Below are 15546 nucleotides of genomic sequence, written 5' to 3'. Positions count from 1 at the left end.
CTGATTTTTTATTTTGATTTTTATTATTTGGATCTTACTGATTTCGATTTTTTGATTTCGATTTGATACTTAGAAGAGGAATTATAAGCAACATTGTTTCTGAAGAAGAAGAGCAACAATCTAGGTACGAATTTTGTTGTTTGTTTGATTTCAATTTTGTTTTCAATTTGTTTCTATTTTCTTGCATGTCCGATCTGAGAATATAGTTAGCATTAGTATTAAAATTTGTTGAGAATTTATTGTTGATATTGAGAAAACGATGATGAAACAACATTATTTCAGAAGAACAACTACAAATATAAGTAGAGATGCTGTTTTTTTATGAAATGTGTAAGTTGAGGTTACACAGTATCATGTGTAACTTGAAGTTACACATATATGTCATGTAGCATGTGTATTTGTAAACAGTTATAACAATTGTATCTTTTAAGACACATTGTATCTCTTGTTTTTCTTTTTGTTGAGTTTGTTGATTGCTCATTGTATTATTTAGCTTGCCGCATAGAATATACTTCTCACGAGGAGGTAACGCCCCCGAGTGAATTGCGTTCGTTTTTTTAATTTGATATTCTTATTGTATGTTTGTAGTTTCCAGGTTGTCATGGATGTTGTTAGTTGCATTGCTGTTGTTCGCTACTTTTCATATTTCATTACCCTGCGTGTTGATACTGATATCAAACTTGATGAGTTTAAGGAACAAGTTAGCAAGGAATGAAAGCACTTTACTCCACTTGGTATTTGTTTCTTCTTCCGAGAAAGTGGGAAAGAATTTCCGCTTGACTGTGATTATTCACTTCAAGCTCTTATATCCATCACAAATAGTAAAAAGAAGACCAGTGTTGATATTTTCTTGCAGAATGTTACTCATGTAGCCTCTTCCTCTAGATCTAGGGTAGATTCTTCTATTTCTAATGTTTCTATTACGTCTTCATCGAGAAACAATCGTACTGTTGCAATGTATTTGGAAGAAAAAAGCAAACCTACAAAACCTTTGTTGTCGGATGGTTGGCTCAAGGTTTTTGGTGAGGTTGGTCATGTGTTTGTTGAAGGAGTTAAGCAAGTCAGGGTTGCTTTCACCAAGTATCGTCTTCGCACTGGTTTCAACATGATTATCACACACAAAGCGTTCTAGGTTCACAACTAAGTGTGCAGATGAAAAATGCGTCTAGAAATTTCATGCAACTTCTATTGATGAAAGGAACGAAATGTTTTAGGTAGCTTTTCTGTGTTCTGTCATCTTATGCTTAGCATATGTTATGTTTTGTTACATTATGTGTAACTTTGGGTTACACATGATGTTTTTTTCACCATATTGTTTTTGGTTGATTTTGTTTATATTTTTATGAACCTCTTCAGGTCAGATCTTATAACCCTGAGCACATTTCTGGTGCTGGTTGGCGCAACTTGAATCAAAAATACTCCAGCAGCTTCACGTCTAATTTGATTGAGGAAGAAGTTCGGAAAAATCCTCACAAGAAGCCTAAGCAGATTGCAGCTGATTTCCAGACAAACTATGGGATTACCATGGAGTACTATCAGGCCTATAATGGTAGGGAAAAGGTTTATGAGACGATTTATGGTGACGATGTGAAGTCCTACTCGCACTTGGTATGGTATATTGATGCTATAAGGGAAACCAACCCTGGTAGTGTGATAAAGTTTGAATTTGATCATGCGCAGAAACAGTTCAACGGATTTTCATCGCATTTGATGCATGCATTAAAGGGTACCGGTTTTGTCGGCCAATGGTGTACTTGGATGCTACTTTCCTTACTAGTAGATTTAGAGGTTGCTTGATGGCATCTACTGGGATCAATGGTGGTAAAGGTATGTTTTTTTTTTATGTTTTTTGAACAACTTCAGTTGACAAATAACTGAGACTTACACATGTGTAACTAAGAAAATAACATCTGTAACCTTAATTTACACATTTGTTTTAGCATATGTAACTTGTTTTTAAACATTGTTTTTGGGTTTTGTGAAACTTAATTCTGCACAATTTTTTTTGCAGGATTTTTCCCACTTGTTGTGGCACTAGTCGATTCTGAGACTGTCGTCAACTGGGAGTGGTTTTTAAGGAATTTGACTGAAGTTGTTGGTGATGGGAGGCCAATCACTTTCCTTTCGGATCGCCATGAAGGACTCTTGCAGGGTGCTCCACTTGTCTATCCAGATGGGTTCCACAGCTTCTGCTACTATCATTTGACGCAGAATCTGCCCATCACTGGATCATATACTAGGTACACGCTTGTGATAGACCTTTTCCAAGAGGCGACATACGCACTCTCACCTGAAAACCATGCGAAGGCCATACAGAAGATTAGAGACTTGAACTGCGATTGGGTGGATGATTACATCGAGACCATCCCACCTGAAGCATATATGAATGCCTATTTCAAAGGTTGTCGGTATGGACGAAAATCTAATACCCTAGCAGAATCAGCCAATAGATGGGTTCTGGTTCACAAGAAGATGCCTGCATCTTCTTGATCAGGTTAATTGAGTGTTTGTTTTTTTTGTCTTTTATTTCTTGTTTTGTCACTTTATGTATTCATAAGTTTTTTTTCCTATTCAGATTAGGAACAAAATAATGTGTTTAATGGCAGAGCGTCGTGAAATTGGCACTAATATGATGACTCCATCAACCCCCGAGTATGAGGAAAAGCTTGCGGCTCTTCAAGATGAAGGTTTAGCTTGGGAAGTGTTGGTTGCTAGTCCTACCGTGTTTGAAGTTTTTAGCGAAAGGAGTCACATGGTGGACCTCGAACAACAGACTTGCACCTGTCAAAGGCTTGGTTTCTTATGCTTTTTCTTCTCTCTGTATGTTCATTTTTTTTAGAATGTGGACCTTCCAGTTACATTAGATATATGGATGCGTAAATACTAGTTACACATCTATTTTGCAAGTGTAACTTAAAGATACACATCCTGTATATGCACCTGTAACTAGCTAATTTTGAGTGGTTTATGATTTATATGTGCAAGTAACTGATTTTTTGATTGTGTTTGTTTTTTTGAAGGTGGCGTGTATACGGTTTTCCTTGTGCTCGTGCTCTTGCAGCCATACGGAAGATTAAACGTGAGGCTATTGATTTCATTTCTCCTTATTTTACAAGCGACTATTTTAGGAAGACTTATCTGCATTGCATCCAGCCAATTCCCAACTACAACATGCATGTTGATATTGATGAAGACAACACCATCAATCCTCCTATTATAAAGAAACAACCAGGTAGACCCCCAGGAAAAAAGACTATTAGTAAACATGAAAAGAAGTTAAAGAGGAAAGCTCATTGCAGCAATTGCAAGGAAGTAGGTCACAACAGAGCAGGTTGCAGGAATCCTCCTAAGTGTACACCCCCTAGCTCTAAGCTGAAGAAGTTCATTTCTGCAAGTAATGATTTTATGTGTGGATTCTTATTTGTCTTGGATTATTTGTTTTTTAGTTTTCTTCATTTCGGTTCGCATGGACCAAACCTTTTTATGTTTCTGCAACGTTGATTATGTGCAAGGATCATTCATTCAGTTTTTATTTTATGTGTGATTTTATATTTTAAGTAAAAGTTCATTAAGTTTTTATTTTATATCTGATCAGTGGTCAAATGCTTGTGTAACTTTAGTTTACACTCAAAAATATGGATGTGTAACCAGAAGTTACGCTGTTGTGAATGCATGTGTAAACTCAGGTTGCACATGATAAATGCATATGTAAACTCAGGTTACTCCTTCAGTTATTTTACACATCAGTTTAAGATGTGTAAGTTTAATTTATTTACTGTGGCATACTTCTGAAACATGTATACACAATAGGAAAAGTTCTAACAAGATATTTTTATAAGTCTCATAATAGCTTGTAGTTGACAAAAGTATAAAAGATTTTAATTCAATGAATTTCAATCCAAAAATATAGAACTTTGTAAAACCAAAAACTGCTAAAATCTACTAATTGATGAAATTTAAAAGTTTTAACAACACATTTTGCAAGTCTAACAACTGCTTGTAGCTAACAACTTATTTGCAAGTATATAATTTTTTCTAATCCTAATGAATACTATACCTGCGGATGGATCCGAAAGAATCCTGTAAATCATGCTTCCTATCATGCGGTTTGTCAAGCGGGTTATTCTTCACCCTGATCTTCATGTAAGTGCATACAAACAGAAGACAGTCAGGAATTGAACCTTGTGGGGGCGAAGCGAGGTTCCTGGCTTTCTCATTCATCCCAAGAGCAAGAGGACAGCGGAGTGTCAGTTTTCTAGTTATTGCAAATGCATATTTCTTGGCTTGTTGTAAGTGTTCACCCCCGAGTTTCTTAACGTTTGACGAGTTCATGTGGGACCAAGGATCAGGGCTCCTCAAGTCATACTCCAGCAGTGTGTAGTGTGTGTCATTGTTGCACATTGGGGCGAAAAGTCTGACTGCATCGTCCTTGTACTTGAGATACTTCTTAGCAAGCTTTGGAATCCAAAATTTCTTGAATTCATCGTAATTCTGCAAGTAAGATTTCTGCAAAAATCATTTGTAATGTCAAACTCACATTTTAACTCAAAAGTTACAAATGCACAAGTGATTATGTAAACGGAAGTTACACATAAGGCCTTAGGTTTTACACTAAAAAAATAAGGATGTGTAACTTCAGATTACACATTATAAATGGTTGTGTAACTTCAGATTACACATCATAACTGCATATGTAACCGCAGATTACGCATCATATATCCCGACATTAAAAAACTCTGAGCATGTTATTGTAATCTTACAACACCCATTTCTGACATTTTAAATGCAAGAAGATTTAAAATATTTTAGAAGTACTTACGTATGCTTTTGGCGAGAGGAATATCGCTTTGTCATACTTGTTGTTTCAGTTCATCTTTGTCCTCAGCCTGCTTATGTAGAAATCAAGGAATTCTGACTCCAAGTAGGCTTCTTCCTGGTAAGCTGGAGCATTAATTCTCCACTTATATCAAAGAGTTGGCTGTCGTCGTCGTTGAGCTCCATCCAAGCAATGTGTCTGCATTAGAAAGAAGGAAACAATTAAACAACATAACAACATCAAGTAGTAAGACACAAAGTTCAATAAAATCAAGCATGAGCTTTTGTTATAGCTACGTACGTTTGGGGATGAGTGTTGAAATAATCAAGCACTTTCTTCTTTTGATTGTCATCCAGCCTGTCAATAACTAGAGAATCTTTCACATCCTTTCTCATTGTGCTGTCATCTTCTTAAGCAACCTCAGCCATGCTTTCTTCTTCTACTTCTGGAACTGCGTCCATTCTTCCTTCTTCTACTTATGGAACTGCGGCTATTCTTTCTTCATTAACAGTCTTCTTAATCTTCTTTGGCTTCCTTTCATACTGCTTCAGATGATCTTGTTCTATTGTTCTATTCCTCAAAACGCGTTTCTGAATGAATTCTGGATTTCTTTGTTCCTTTTCAGCTTGCTTCACTAGTTCTCCAACTGGTTTCGGATTGTTATCTAGGCCAAGGCTAAAAGTAGTTGGATCACTACAAAGGCTCAGTTGAGTTCGAGCAGTGCAACAACAAAAATAGGGATAATCATTAAAAAAAGTTGCACATTCCTCATTATTGTGTAATTGTGTAAACTAAACTTACACTTGCATAAGTGTTACTAAGATACTAAAACTGCAAAAAAAAAACTCTAATATCAAAGTGTGTCATGTGTGTAACTTCAAGTTACACATGCATTTACAATGTGTATATTGAAGCTACACATGCCTTTTGTAATGTGTAACTTTAAGTTACACATGCATTATAAACAACAACGGAAAAAAAAATCATAAGAAGTTTCAAAAGGAAGATGGTTTACCACTAGATGTAGGTTCTGCATTCTCCATATTATTTGTGTACTCAACAATTGCCAAGTCTAATTTGCTACCTCTGGCAAAAAAAATTCAGCAAAGTATGAAACTAAAAAGGTTCAAAGACCTTAGTGTCAACTAATTGGGTACCTCTACACATGTCAACTAACATATCATTATCACTATCAAGTTAAAGAATCATATTAAAAATGAACAACTACTTACATTCTTCATGGAAGGAAGTTTGTGTGCCATCTTCCTCATTCTCTTACTCAGTCTCTTTATCGAACTCTTCTTCTTGATGCTCAATAGCTTCATGCTCAGTACCTCCATGTCCTTGTCCACCATATTCTTTTTGCATAAACTCTTCCTGGGTCACATGGTAAGGTTGAATTCCCATTACTAGCATAATCTCACCAGATAAAATGTGCTTGTCGGAGACGTTCTCATCTTTTATCCCTGCTCTGACAAGTTTATGCACTGCATCGAAGATTTTTCTGCTTTGCTTGTATTTTCTCTTTAAGTTTTCCGTTCTCAATTGTTTGCTCTTGGAGCCACCTTTGCAGATCTTCTTTGCTGGGTTCCACTGCTGCTATTCCCAGCTGCTTTTCAAGCTGTGAAAAATCTTCCACAAAGCTAGCCGTTGGCTGCAATTAACAGATGGAGAGGTTAACAAGAGACACAAAAATGCATGTGTAACCTAAAGTTACACAATCTAAATGTACAAAATTTAGTAGAGTTCACTGGTATCTGCATGTGTAACTTGAAGTTACACAAGCACCTTTATAAGTGTAACTTGAAGTTACACATGCCATGTACACAATATAACATAATTCACTGCTGGTATTTTGCATGTGTAAATATCAGTTACACAAGCTCTTTTGAATGTAGTAGTAAACAAGATATAAACCAAGTAATGCCAAACACTTACGACAAACTCTGTCATGTTTGTCCCACCATCCAAGCCTCGGGAGCTTTTGTTCTCTGTTTTCAACTTTTTGGATTATTCCTGCTGGTGTGTGTTCAACAAACAATATCTGCAACACATAAACAATCAATCAATTTTATTAGTCGATCAGCAAAGAATATCTACAACTCAGCAGTAAAACTACTTGAAGTACAATCAAGTAAAAATATAATCTTTACCTGTAAGTATGGAACACAAGCCTTTACGTTTGAAGGACAGTTTGCATTTTTTAGTATTTCATCAAACAAATGCTCGTGGACCAAATCTGGCCAGGAGACCTTGAGAACAGTTTCATAAGTTTCGACAATGGAAAGATACTTAACATTCACTGCGCTAGCATTTTTGTCGCCAAAAAATAGCATACAACACAAATAAAACCCTATCAAGCAAAGTACATGCTCATCATCAAGTGGTGTTCTTTTCTTTTTCTTACTCATAACTTCTTTTATTGTGTCCATAATCTTCTTCTTGCTCACTGTTGTTGAATGTGTTGTTTGTTTGATATCAGAGAAGTACTTGTTGTATAATACGTTGTCATCCATTTTATCAACTTCAGATCTTTTCTGCTTCCAATCCTTTTCATTCCAGTTATACCAGCAAACTTTGTCGGTGTAGACTCTATAAGGTTTTCTCCAAATCTAAATGAACACGGTACTTCGCCATCTCTATCAAAGAAGTTTAAAAGTTTCTCAACCCCATGTTTGTTAGTAGTTATTTGCTTCATTTTTTTTGGATTAGCAACATCGTATTCATCGTAATACATCATAACAAGATCACCGTAAGGAGCTTTCCTAAGATACATTTCAGCTCTCTTAGACATTCCTACTGGTTTTAGTTCTTTCACCAAATCCTGAATTGCATTAAATGAGTGTCTTAACTTTCCTGTACACATCACATAACAAACACAACACACAAAAAAACATCAAGAATCAGTAAGTTGTGTACTCATCAAAAGCATGGTACAAAAGAATGTGTATCTGCCAGGTACACAAACTGACTGAATCATGCTATAATGTGTTGCGTGACGTAATCTCTAACAACATTTACAAGGTGTAACTCTAACTTACACATGCATATGAAGATGTAACTTCAGTTTACACAACCAATTTTTTAATATGTAACTACCAATTACACAAGCTAAACACAACCTAAGGCAAGTCAGTGGTGAGATTTTTACGTATGGTGTAACTTATAGTTACACAATCCCTATTTGTATAGTTAAACATTTTATTTTGCAGTTATCTACCATTAATCCAGATCAATTAAACATTTTATTTTGCGGTTATCTACCATTAGTACAGATCAATGGTTTCATAATCAAGAATTCAGGTCGGTGGTGAAACTTTAATGTGCATCTTATAGTTACATAGGCTCATTCGGTATGTGTAACTATAAGTTACACACTCAAAATCTCACCACTGACTGATTGTGTAACTTATAGTTACACAGGTCCTTGTTTGTATAGTTACATATTCACAAGTATTACATGAGAAATAAACATGAGACCATGACAATCAATTTGTTGTATAGTTTTTCACATCTTAGTACCTGTTATGGTAGGATCTTCTTCAGGGGGATTCAATTTTCCTCTCACCATTTTTAGTTCAAAAACAAAATTGATTATGAATCTGCAGTTGATGTAGTAATAAAATCAAGTTAGTTGATTGCAATTCAACTTAGAGTTTCTAGGGTTTTGAAACAGTAACATATCAGAAATGATATCCATGAAATCAAATTACAATAAAGTAATCAGTTAAAACACATCCATCACTTACCTTTTCTTCTATTTAATTTTATGCACAAACAATTGTTCTTCTTCTCCGATCTGTAGAATCATCGGTCAGAATGAGTTGTGTTCTTTATAATCTCATTACAATTTTTTTCAAACCCTAGCTCAGTAATATTTGACACACGAATTAATCAGTAACAACAGGAATCAAAACTAACAGATTCAAATTAAAACATACCTATTGTTTCATCATCGGACTATTTCATCAACATGAATCAGTAACAACGGCGATTTATATTTTGAATCTGAAACTGAATAGTGTTTAGGTTTTGAATCAGAAACTGTTTCGATCTGTTTTTGTGATTTAGGGTTTAACGATTCAGCAGATGATGAATAGTTTTTGATCTCGATCTTTGTTTTGCAATAGATTTCAGGAAGATTTCTTGATTTTTTTCGGTTTTTTTCTAGATCTGGTTTCTGTTTCAGGTGAGCGAGATTTGTTTTCTCTCTCCTGGAAATGAAATAATGGTGTCTCAACGAGAGAAAGGTAGGTGACGTCTCTTATATACCTGAGGCTAATTTAGTCATTTAAACTTTCATTAAATTTATTTTTAATTCTGGGTCTGGTTTTAAAACTCTTTTAACTAGGGACCTCATATTATGGGTTATCCATTGGTTGGGCCTTAGCCTAATTTTCCCAGAAAAGAATTCATTACCTCAAATTTTTAGCAGGTTGAAATTACTGCTTCTATTAAAAATTCTTTAAATTAGGCACATATTAGTCCTAATAAGCTAGTTAAATAGGGGCTTCAAACAAACTTAGAATGAAAAAGAATATTAAAAAATGTCAACTGAAAAAATAAAATCCATATAAATAATATTTGAAAGCGGCAGTAATAGAAACAAATCATGTTCTCATGGGATCACAATGTACTGGATATAATTTGAATAAGTCGTAAGTGATGGAGATTTACTTTGATTTGGATCATGAAACCATAATTAATGGTGTATAAATATTATTCAATGGAGATTCACTTTGATTCAATCATGTGATATTAATACTGTATTACTGATAGAGCAATGAGAAAAATTTCGGTCTTTAGGCTTTCTCAATTATACTATAATACCATCTATTGGTAGGAAAGGAGGTTTGAGTTTGGCATGGAAGGATGAATTTGACCGTAATATCGTTCATTCTATCCAAAATGGTATAGTTTGCTCTTCAAATTCAATTAAACCTAATGCTAAGTGCCTTATATATTTTGTGTATGGTGAGCCTAATACCAATCTTAGGAAAGATTTTTGGACAGGGTTCATGGCCCAAAATTATGATCCCCTCATACCGTTGACAAAAAAATTAAAGTAGTTTTCAATGCAAACCCCGAAAAGTCGAGCAAATTCTCATACGCAATTGTTGTCGTCGGTGAAGTTCTGTAGGGGGCGAAATATCGCACAAGGTAAATCTACAACTTCGCTCCAGCCAAAACAATCATAAGCACGAGAAGACAATAATTAAGAAGAAAAAAGGAGAAGAGTAATTACGCGATAATAGAGGAGGGATGCGAAAAGCAGTTGCACGATAAAGATAATGTGACACTCATCAGGGGAAGCACGAAGCAACAACGCGAATGACAAGGACAGTTCTCAAAAGCCCGGCGAATGAGACAAACTGAAATAAGATCAGTCAATAGAGATTTTGCATGTGAGCTTTAGTTGTCTTCTACTGATACATTTGCCTATAAAAGGGTTCAAAGATGATAGAGAGAGAGACCGGTGAATAGAGAGATACTAAGGAAGTCATCTAGGGAATCAAGAGAATACCATTAGATCTTAACATTCATCTTGTATTTCTCCATTGTTATATGTGATCATTGCAAGAACTCCATACTTTCAATACGAAGGGTTTGCGAATATCATTTTAGCGTCAAAGTGGTGAATAATATCATTAATGTTTGAGTTTATACACATGATTTAAACTTTGTGTTATTATCATTACAACGGGTGTAGTTATGGGATTTTTAGCAACTAAATTTTGGCGCTAGAAACAGGAAGGATTTATCCTCACCTGCTAGTTATCAACAAGAAGTCATCATCTTTCAAAGTTCGTTTGTTATTTTCATTACCATCATTTTACTGTCCACCACAAGAACTCGCTTGTTGGTCGTTTGAATTCATTATTTCTTTAAAGATCAACATCACTTTCATTCTCTGTTCCATCATGAAATTTTAACGAAATATTGATGCAGTTTTGCAGACATCCACTAAAGTTATTTTCACTTCCTCTCCATCATAAAACCGTGGTAGACACAACACCACCATAAAGTTATTCCTCAGAAAATTCTCTCAAGGTTGTTCACCTTTCAAAACACTACATCTCCCTATCCTGATTCAGAAACCTTCTTCTCTTCAAGACATCGAAGGTTTTAGCGATGCAAAGAGACAACATTAACAGTAGATATGGGAAGGAACTGGATGCCATCACGTAAAACCCGCAATATTGGACGGAATGGACCAAGCCATACGATCCAGAAAGACCAATTCTAGATGCCGGTACGAACGATAAAAGGAAATAGAACCAGTCCTACCATCAAAGTCAAAATGAAGAGATTCTCACCATCCAGCGCGAATATGAAGAGAGGTTCGCACGATGGAAAGAAACAGAAAAAATGTTGATAGAAGAACAAGTCAATTTTGCTTAAGAGCATGGACGGTTGATAATAGAAAGCCAGAATTTGAAAAAAAAAAGGTGTGAGAATACGAATTGGGATAGAATATGGAGAAAGTTACAAAAGATCCCGCAAAGTAAGAGACATTGAAAAAGAGGAAAGGGCGAAACAAATGGATGGAAAATTGTGGGACGAAGTGAGTCAATACGGGCGAAAAGGAAATAAGGTGAGCAGGAGAGCACTGTATCAGAACGAACGATGGGAAAGGATGTCTCGACACGAGAACTACACTCAAACAACAGCGAGGAGAAATCAAGGTACCAATGAGGCGCCTCAAACCACATCCACAGTAAGAAGGGTTAAAGAATCACACAATGAAACATCAGAACAAATTTACAAGCGAAATAACAAAAACGTCAACGCTGAAGGTCAGGTCTTTACACGAGATTTAAAGAAAAGGGCAAAGCAAGGAAAAAGATCGTCCATCGTGTCCCGCCCATCGCGCGAAAACTATACGCAAAGGAACAACACCCACAATGCTAAAACGATGTAACGAAGAAAGCAAGCTATGTATCAACCAAAGAAACATTAATGTGAAGCAAAATTCTTTCGATATGCGAGAAAGCTAAAGGCGAAATAAAGTCCATGCAAACATTTCATAAGACCTCAATAGGGGGCAGCAAGTCACTATTTTAAAAACCTCTAATTAGGGAGGCAGGGTACCATAACTTTGCGTGTCAACTTAGTTCACGTGGTCGTGCGACGGCGTTTTAGCACGTTCACGTAAGAGGCGACCCTTAAGCCTTAACGCGCGTCATATTGAGAAAATCCTGGAGAAGTCACTTATATTAGGGAAAAATAAAAGCCTATCCGCTGGAGGCCACTGAGAACGAACCACCAGCGAATAAGTTCTCTGATATGGGGTGTAGAAACATGACCAGTGGAGCAGAAGAAGATCCTGGATTGGATACACTCGGTCCAAAAAAACCCCAATTAGGGTGTCATCTCGTCCACGAACCACATAGGCGAAAGGTATGAGGTCACGACAACACTGGTTGTCGAATAACTAGATGGGAGGATCCCAACCGAAATGGTTAGGGGTGACCTCCTTAAAGGGAAATTCAGGGGGGAATATAAATGGACGTCACCCTTCATTAGAGAGCTGAATTGTGTCAAAGACGACAATGTGTTGGGGCTTTCTACTCACGGGAGTAAGTAAGACCTGGTATATTGTCGCACTTACAACCTGAGGAGGTAAAAAAACTAATACAGGCAAGGCGAGATCGATGGCCAATGACTCGCAAGAGCACATGGGACTGAGATTTCGTCGCCCAACAGGTTGAAGACCCTACCCAAGGCGACCATAAGTCCTTTAAGTTCTCTATGTGGGTGAAGACAATAAGACCTTACTTAGGAGGCAAGTAAGACCTACAAAAATCATAGGAAAACAAATAATGACGGAGCATGAAAGAAACTGAGGCAGTGAAAAGGTTGCGCTGAGGCACGAAGGAGGAACACTCCCTCATCGAGCTAAGTACAAGTTTGAAATAACAATTACTTACGTTAATTATCATGTCAAGCATGATAGTATGGCTACACATCTTATTATTCGCATGAACATGTCCATATCATACCCCCTTTACATACTAATCTAAATCGCATTAATATCTGTCGCATTTATATAGTTTCACATTAGATTCTAACCAAATACTTGCATGAATCAAGAACAAATAATGATACCCAACATCTAATTCTCCTATATGAATATCCGCATCAAGTACACGATAAATAACTCTTTAGACTAAACATAATATTTAAGGCAATAGCCCTCCTTCGAAGGTGGAAAGCAGAGGCAAGTATGGGAATGCTAAAATTCATATGCCTCCCACCTCCTCAGTCAAATACCTTAAATACTATGGGGCACGCTTGTACGTAAATCAAGACACATTCGATTGATCGACATAGGATCTTTAACAATGAACAAAGAAAAAAACATTGAAGTTTATATACATCTGTTCTAGTCCTAAATTTCTAACACAGAAAGAAGAAGCAGCCGAAAGTTATGCCCCTCAAACTTGGGAGTGCCCAGAAACTATTTTGAAAGATAGAATAAGTTCTAGAAAGGAAATTAAAATTGAGCCCAGTCACGTGAAGAAGAAGCAGTTTGCAAATACCCGCCAATCTTAGTTTGCGAAGCACCAGGAATGTCGCCTTTGGGAGAACAAACTGGTTCTTGATGGCTCGCCTCTGGACCAGGACCCATCTCGCCCGCAATTTTAAGTTGGCCTTGGTTATCTGTCGCGACAAATTTATTGACCTCGCCCTGTCCATCCAGCTCGGCATGTTCGCCTTCAGAATCAACATTCTCCCCATCAATTCCTTCATCGCTACTAGAATGCTCACTTTCAGAATCCTCTTCTTCATCACTGGATCCATATTCCACAAGTTCATCTTCGGGATCGAAAACGTCGGGAAAATCTCTAGTAGGAAGCCCATTTTTCAGTGGCAATTAGATCGGCAGTTTCTCGAGCAACTTGGTTACACTGCCTCTGTGCTTCACGATCAGCATTGATGATAAGGGCCCTCTTGCCACGCTTCAGTAACGCATACCTAGCCTCGATACCTTCCTTGTACTTCTCATCCTCATTCCTCACGCAAACTAATTCATTATTCTCCGAAGAGAGCTTCCCAGATAGGTCAACAACCAACTGCGAAGAAAAACCATCACCACCCTTGAACATCTCCAACTCTTGTTGCGACTTTTCAAATTTCTCCCTTAGAGAACCCAGCTCAGCATTTAAGTTTTTCTCATTCTCTGCGAAGAACAAGAAAAAATTAGAAACAAAGAAAAATACTCAAGAAAGAGGACGAATCACAAAGTCTAAGATAGGCTATTAAGGACACCTTCTTTCTGAATAATCACAGAATCTAAGATCTTTTGATTCTAATCTACCCAACTATCATACTTAACCGTTGTAACCCTGTTCACCTCAATTTCACCCAAGGCTTTATCAAAGTCATCGTTGCCTTCAATCCTAAGGCGATTCCGAATTTTCTCAAGGATTACACGAAGCTCGTGATTCTATATTTGACAGTCCTGAAGAGCCATCTCCCCATCCTCGACGGCCTTATTCTTTTCAAATAACAGAGTTGCCTTTTCGTCATTCAGTTGCTTGGTAACCTCCCGAAGAGACCAAACGTGAGACCTGAGCTCTCCTACATTTGCTAATAGTCTCCTAAATTCAAACCTAAGATGTTCATACTTTTGCTTGTAATCCTCAGTATCATCTTAAATGTCATCCTCATCATTATCAGCCAATATAAAATTTTGGTTAAGAGAATTAAAATGCACCAGAAGAGCCTCCTTATCTAAGTTTGCAGCAACGGCAAGATCAGACAAACTGAATTATTTAAGGGATACGTAGTGTTGGGATCAAGACTGTGTCTTGAGACCTACGTATTCGGTCTGGATTTCTGAGACCAACTTGGATAGTCCATTTAGATGGACCAACTTGGACAGTCCATAGCAAGGGTTTATTTCCGTACGTAGCAAACTTGAGACCCAAGTAATCAGTCTCAAGTCGGTAGGTTTAGGGTTTGTGTCTTGTAACCCAAGTTGAGTCTTGTATAAATTAAAAACGTGATGAATGAATGAAACACAAGGGATTACCAAACTTAACATGGCATCAAGAGACGGTTAAGAACCCTAACAGAAAACAATGGAGGGTGAAACAGATTCATCCAAAGGGAAAATATAGAGTGTGATATGCAGAAGAAGAATCCAGTCTACCATCTAGGATCAAGTGATGGTCCAGGTATCATCACCACGCCGATTGTTCTAAAGGGGACTAACTATTATGAATGGGCTAGATCCATAAGAAGATCATTGATAGCTAAAAGGAAGTTTGGTTTTGTTGATGAAACAATCACGAAACCTGAAGATAGTGACCAGTTGGAAGAATGGATTGTTGTCCAGTCGATGCTTGTTTCATGGATTAGCAACACGTTAGATTCATCAATTAGATCGATCTTGGGAGACTATGATAATGCAAACTTGCTGTGGACACAGTTGAAGAGAAGATACTGTGTTTTGAGTGGAACAAGGATTTGTCAGTTGAAAACTTCGTTAAGTGAGTGCAAACAAAAGAAAGCGGAAGGTGTAGCTGAGTACTTTGGGAGACTCAACAAGATATGGGATGAGATGGTGACATACATGAAGGTACCTTAGTGAAAGTGAGGTAATTGCACTTGTAATATCGCATCACAAGTAAGTACGTTGAGAGAAGAAGACTTTCTGCACTATTTTTTGATTGGATTAGACTCTGTGTATAGTTCCGTGCCTGAACAACTGTTGGCTAGAG

Source organism: Papaver somniferum, chromosome 1, assembly GCF_003573695.1.
Source record: "Papaver somniferum cultivar HN1 chromosome 1, ASM357369v1, whole genome shotgun sequence".
In the NCBI taxonomy this organism is placed as follows: domain Eukaryota; kingdom Viridiplantae; phylum Streptophyta; class Magnoliopsida; order Ranunculales; family Papaveraceae; genus Papaver; species Papaver somniferum.
This window is presented reverse-complemented; position numbering follows the sequence as displayed.